Raw genomic sequence first — 7,207 nt, forward strand, 5'->3', positions numbered from 1 at the left:
CATTGTCAATGTTCAATTCGCTTCAGATATTGTATATTGCAACTGGCATTTAATAATGTTCTGTGTCGGTAGAGCCGTCTTTGTTTGATCTAAAAACAAACTTTTTAATTATGGTTGAGGTTAATGTTATAATTGTATTACCATAATTCAAATGATCGACCATATTGCTTGAGCAACTGCAGAGTTGTGGTCCTTTATTTACCTAAAAAATGTTAGCTCTATGTTTAACAGCGTTAAAATAACATTCAAACGACGGTTGCTTCGGTTTATGCAGATTGTATTGGCAATTAGGAATGGCAACGATAGTATATGTTTTTTATATATACAAATTGTGTAAAGAGTACTATTAAATTGAAAAAAAGTTTCACATTCTCAAAATTTGTTTGTAGCTATTATATTTGTGAGGAAACCGTAACACTGAACATTAAGCATGCTCTAAAATATCAATTATATGCATCGTTTGACGATTTCAAAACCTGAAAATTAATAAGCGTTGCAACGCGAAACGATTAAAAATTTGGTGAGTATTATTGTTGTCGTTATATTTTGTGATACTTCGAGGATAACTTATATAAAGAATAAAATACATCAATAATTGTATAGGCACAGATGACCGAGTGTTCTACGCGATACACTTTTACTTCATTGGTCAGTGGGTCGAGCCCAGTTGAGGCTTACTTTTTTCTTTCTTCAATGTTATTCTTGTGTTGTTTTTTACTGTAGCTTTATAGATCCAATGGTTACATGTATCAATATAGAGCATTTAATGAAAAACTTCAATGCATGCCAAAATCTGCGAAAAGGTCCCTTTAATACAGTATACGAGGTCAGTCATGTATCAAACGTTGGTTTCGCCACAGTGGTCTGTTCACAAACAACCGAAAGATGCACATAGCCTGCATGATACAGTCAATTTAGATTGACAAATCTTCATAACATGCGAATATGCATATCAATTCTAAGATCGATAACCAGACAGTTCGCGATACGAAAAATCGTGTTATGGTAATTGGACTATCGACAATGAATATATAAGTAAATGGCATTCTCTACTTCCATCAATGTGCATCCAATCGTCACGAAGCTTGATGAAAATGTATGAAAGATAATATCTGGACCAAATGGCAAGCCAACGCGCCCCTAGAGTTGTCGTGCTATGGACTATGAATATTCTGCATTTTATCCGATTTTCGGTCTTAAAGTCAAGCTGTTTTCGTCATGCCTTTGCTCAATACTTAAGCCATAGTCAATGTTCGGTTCGCAACAGAAATTCTGTATACATGTAGTTACTGGCATTTAATAATCCTATTGGTCGGAAGAGCCGTTTTTGTTTGATCTAAAACCAATTTGTTGATTTTTTAGGTTAATATTATAATTGTATTGTCATAGTCAAAATGATCAACCATATTGCTTGAGCAACTGCAGAGTTGTGGCCCTTTATTTATCCAAAAGTGCCTGTTCGTTCTATGTTTAACAGCGTTCACCAGATCTTCATTTGTTTTACAAACATGTATGTTTATCTATAGTATGACAAAGATTTACTGGAAAATTTGATTCAGATAATTGTATTACTTTTGTTTTGTATACACTGTATAGAAACAGCTGTTAATCAAACGCTTCCTTTTCAAACATAATGAGAAGAATCGTGACCAGTTTTATGTCATTTTAATGTCAGTGTGGTACCTGACAAATATTTTTTCCCTTCTTCATTTATCTGTCATGTTAAAGTATTTAAATAAACAGTCCTCGAACAACAACAAGTTGTGGTAGGATCTAGTAGAGGTGTTAATTGGAATGTATGCCTTAAATAATATGTAAATACGTCAATGCTTATTTAACATGTAAAACATAGTGTGTTTTTTGTAGGGTGCGATGTTTAACTTTGTTTGATGAGTTACTCCAACTTGCAAATTAGAATGATCAATTTTGTTTTAATCAAGGGTTTCATTAGCCACATTTGGACAAAACTCATATTTCAAGCATATTTGTCATTACAAACTTTCTGCCAATGCCTTTTGAATGACTTAATGCAAAAGACATGCCTGACGGGAAATTCATAGTGAATGCAATGCTAAATTAATGTTTAGTAAATGTTACTACACTGTAACCGGCTCATTAAGACAACAGCGAGAATCCTCCAGAAATAGTGCGATGATTCATCTGTTAGGTTAAGTCAGAGATGGTGCGAGATAACCACATCCGTTTTGGAAAATAATGATACGTGTTATTTACATCATGTCTTGGAGAATGCTTACAAATACGAGATAACATAAATTTACAGTTTATATTGAGAAGATACGACATTGATAAACAAAATCATAGAAATAAAAAGCCACACCTATCAGAGTGTTGAATACGGAATCCGGATAGTGCCATCTATAAGTCTATATGTTGCGCGACAGTCGCGGCGACGCACGTGATTTATTGCACGATATGTCGCCTTTTGGGCTACCTACACAAGGTCGATATATCTTGTTAAATATATCGTGCGTCGCTGCGACTGGCGCGCAAAATATCGTGCGTCGCCGCGACTGTCGCGCAAAATATCGTGTAACGCTTCGTGTTTCTAGTGTCGCCATTGATGAAAGAAGGGCGAGATTATAGATGGCACTATCCGGATTCCGTAGTTGGACCATTCTCCAAACTCATTCAAATCTAATTTGCTTATCTATAATACAAACGCATTAACACCGAGATTCCGAAAATGGTTTCATACGTTAACGTGCAATTTCAATGTGTATAGAACAAGTGTGTGGTCTGTTTCTACGAAAGGTCATGATGAACAGTTTGCCGCTTGTTAGCCATGTTAATGAAATATTGTTATTAATACAACAATGACATCGCCTAGTATGGAAAATCCATTCGTTTGAGTGTATTCATTATCAGAAATCGAAAAAAAGTATAGAAAAAGAGAGAGATACTAACGTGAAACAACTGAATTATTTGGAGTGTTTCGGTTGTATTCGTAACACTGTGTTACAATCGCACAAAAAAGAGAGTAAAAGACCGGCTGATGAGTGGTAAAGGCGAGAGTCTTTTAGTTGAAAGGTCACTGGTTGGAGTCTATATGGAACCACTATTGCCTTTCAATTATATTTTTAAATTATATTACCACTATAACAAATGGGCATTTTAGTTCAAACTTTAACAAATGCCCAAAATCTGCCGATCATTTTTAAAATCGCTGCAATAAAATAATCTGGTTTAAATGCAAATGTCACACGAAAATTTATGTTTCCTTCAAATGAGTTCGACGTCTGGACAAATCATATAACAGCTAATGAGGAATTGATGTTAATGGTGAATTAATATAGCTTCTGGGGGGAGAGCGTGGAGAGTTTAGAAGCGAACGCAGGATTCTAAAATGAAAAGCTGTTTTGTTGTTCTGCCTGATATTTCATGATAGCATCAACATTTCGGAAGTAAAAAAGCAGGATAATTTACATCACCACTTGTCGAAATCTAACATATACGAGTTAACGTTCACATAAAACTTATTTTATTTGATGTAGAGACGTCATAGTCATAAAATATACTAGAATATATAACGCACAATAAATGTTTGTAGATTTTATCTGAGCAATAAAATGATCTAAAAATCGTTTACCCCAGTTTATCAATATCAAATAAAACGCCTTAAAACCAGATATCGAAAGTGCTTCACTAATGTAGGTAAACGGGTCACGTAATGTATACATGTAGCGTGACACAATCGTCCTGGCCCTCACGAACTATATTAGCATAAATTATACGTTTGGTGTGTTCATATACTCGCATTCGGTTTTGTTCGTGCACGCTTTGCACGAATATAATGAGACCATACACGTATACTTAGTGAGGTACGCTGGTATTTCCTCCGATCTTTACTTAATATAACAGTAACAAAGATTTGGCATCAACCGAATCCTCTGCTGTAACACTATTTGGCGACATGCCTATGTTAAATATGGATACTTAAAACGACTTTTTATTTCACGCGTTTCGATAGTATAGCGTGGAATATTTGTCTTACGCGAAACGTGACTGTTTTACATTTTAAAATTATTGGTCTGTCTTGCACGAGGATCTCAAAAATACGATTATGTTGTGTAGAGTTCATTCTACCAAGCGTCTTCGGACAGTGCGGAGCGGTTTTATTTTAATTTTATGTGCTAAGAAAAGTTTTTTGTTTTTATATCCCGCCATAGGCGGAGGGATATTGTTTTGGCGTTGTCCGTCAGTCTTTCCGTCCGTCCGTCATTCCGTCCGTCCTTCCAACCGTCCGTCCGGAGCCATATCTTGGAAGGGCTTTGGCGGATTTTATTGAAACTTGGTATGCGTATATATATGGGTAATAGGATGATGCACGCCAAATGGCATTGTACACCATATGATAATAACAGAGTTATGGCCCTTTGTATCTTGAAAAAAATGCTTTTTTGTGTGTCCAAAGCCATATCTTGGAATTGCTTTGGCAGATTTCATTGAAACTTGGTATGAGTGTCCAGAAGCTTATTGGGGGGGGGGGGGGATTGTTTGTTGTTGTGATTGTATATGTTTTGGCTTTTATATGAAACCAGACACATGAATGAGGCTTGACATTCGTATTGTGTTCCAACAATTGGCAAACGAGCACATGTTACCAGCGTTAATCGTCTCTGGTTTTTCCTGGCTGGTCGGTTCACAGTTTGTAGGCATAAATCTTGCTATGTATTTATTCAATGTTGAACTTGGCTACACAGTGTCCGGTCAATAGACGGCTCGTCTGGTATTGCAAACATGAGTTTGTTGTTTTTTAAGGCGAAACAGAAGTGTAGCAAAGACTTGTCATTTACCGGTACGTGTCTCCCCGTGCAGGGCGTTATTATGGCGTTGTGCATATGAATAAAGCTTAACTTTCTGAGTTTATTGATTCGCTCATCATAGCTCTATCATTACATGTATTTCGTTGTCTTGTTCCTAATCGCTCACAAATAATTTTATGGTGGAATAGAACGGCGTATATTACTGGTTCACAGTTTGGCAAAACGATTATTTTCAAAGAAAATTCAAAGAGTACAAAAATATACCTATGTATTTTATTCAAATAAGCAAAACATCTTACTCAGAAAATGTTAAGAAATATACGTTCTTTTATTGATTACCAATAAAGAAAGTAAGAAAAATAATAAAACGTGTGTAACTCTTTTTTATTACTTGGTTCGAAATCACGAGCAGGCTCATCCGTTCAAAACTTTTCCATTCATTTACTGACAGTTTTCAAAAAGACGAAAATCTCTGAACAGTTCTCTTATAATAACCATATACGGTTCACGAAATGAGATACGTCCAAAGATGCGACGCACATAAGTTAACATGACTCATGCTGTATAATGATTAACATAACAAGGTATTCAATAACAACAAAAAAAACAAATACGCGTATTTCAGATATTGCGGCAGACTTAAGGCACCATATATTATGTAAGATATATATTTGATCACATAGCAGTCGCAATAAATGTAACGTATATCAAAAGTGGGTACAAGTCTGTAATTGAAAAATGCAATAAAATAAATTAGAATGAAATTGTATTTGTAACAAAAAGCAACAAATCTAGAACTTTGGCTCTTTGGTTCTCAATAGTTGGTTATTGTGCGGCAGTTCTATGCAATCGTACACATGCAATGGTCGTCCCTTCTAAGTATCGCATGATTAATTTAAATAAATGGTTAATATGTATATGGTTAACTGCCCATAGGCATTCAAGAATGGAGAAGCTTACGTCAGACTAGAGGACGCTTTAAATCGACCACCAATTTATGTTTCGTAACATTAATATATTCACGAATAAAGGTCAATGCCAGGTCAATACTTGCGAGCTAAGGAAAAGTAACGTGTGTTGGTGGTATTGCACACTGATGGTTAATACTTGCGAGCTAAGGAAAAGTAACGTGTGTTGGTGGTATTGCACACTGATGGTTAATACTTGCGAGCTAAGGAAAAGTAACGTGTGTTGGTGGTATTGCACACTGATGGTTAATACTTGCGAGCTAAGGAAAAGTAACGTGTGTTGGTGGTATTGCACACTGATGGTTAATACTTGCGAGCTAAGGAAAAGTAACGTGTGTTGGTGGTATCAATGCCAGGTCAATACTTGCGAGCTAAGGAAAAGTAACGTGTGTTGGTGGTATTGCAAACTGATGCTTTGAGCAAGTCACCCTAAAATGTGTAAACAAGTTTGATCGAAGTGTATTCAATCGAAATTTAATTAACAGTTAAATTGAAATTTGCATTACGGGTTTATCCCCTTTCAAACAAAACAATAGAGTAGCCGGTTAATTATGTGGTTATTTTTAAAAAAACATTTTGGTAATAAAGTACAGTATTTTAGAGAAATGAATATACATGTACTACAAATAAAAATGCATATAACGTTATAACAAACATTTGTTGTTAAGATCAAAGTTCAAAGATGTTTATTTAAAAAAAAAATCTTAAAATTATTGATCATTAGTCATTCTCATCATTCTTAAAAATCGTTGTTTTTCGTAAGATAAGCCCCACTAAGTTCAACATAATGAAAACAGCTCCGTCAAAGTTGATCGTGTTATGGAGTAAATATTGCTAACATTACAACTGGTTATCGAAACAACAATGATATATTCCTGTTCAGATGTTTCAACAGACAGATGTAGACCACAATTACATCAGAGAATTAGCGGACTATTTATATTTTCACAGGTAGGGTTCTCACAAAAATACAAGATAGTTTTTATTTAGGAGTAATTGAATGTAGATGCGTCATAGCCATTAAAATACAATAGAGAATAGAAAACATAGTGGGACATCTTCTAGAATCTCACGAAAGCATTGCGGAGTTCTTTTAAATTCAATTTACCTGTCTGTATTACCGGTAGATCACATATTTTGGGAATCATAAACAAGCATTGGTGCCAAAATTGTTTACGGGTCAATTTAAAACGATTACATCTACACGCCCGTATGTCGATTGTGCAAAAATGCAGCAAAATTACTTACTTTATTTACTTACTTACAAAAATGCAGCAAAACGTGAAAGTCGAAATGAGTATCGTTATGTATTGACTATAAACTCATACTTGTGTATTCAAGATAAATTTTAAATTTTAATATAGCGATCCTTATAAAATGATATTGCGTAGTAATAACGCGCTGTTCGATCAACTCGCAAATGTAGATAGTTGAGATAAATACATACGTTTAAAT

This window comes from Dreissena polymorpha, chromosome 4 (genome assembly GCF_020536995.1).
Source record: "Dreissena polymorpha isolate Duluth1 chromosome 4, UMN_Dpol_1.0, whole genome shotgun sequence".
NCBI lineage: Eukaryota > Metazoa > Mollusca > Bivalvia > Myida > Dreissenidae > Dreissena > Dreissena polymorpha.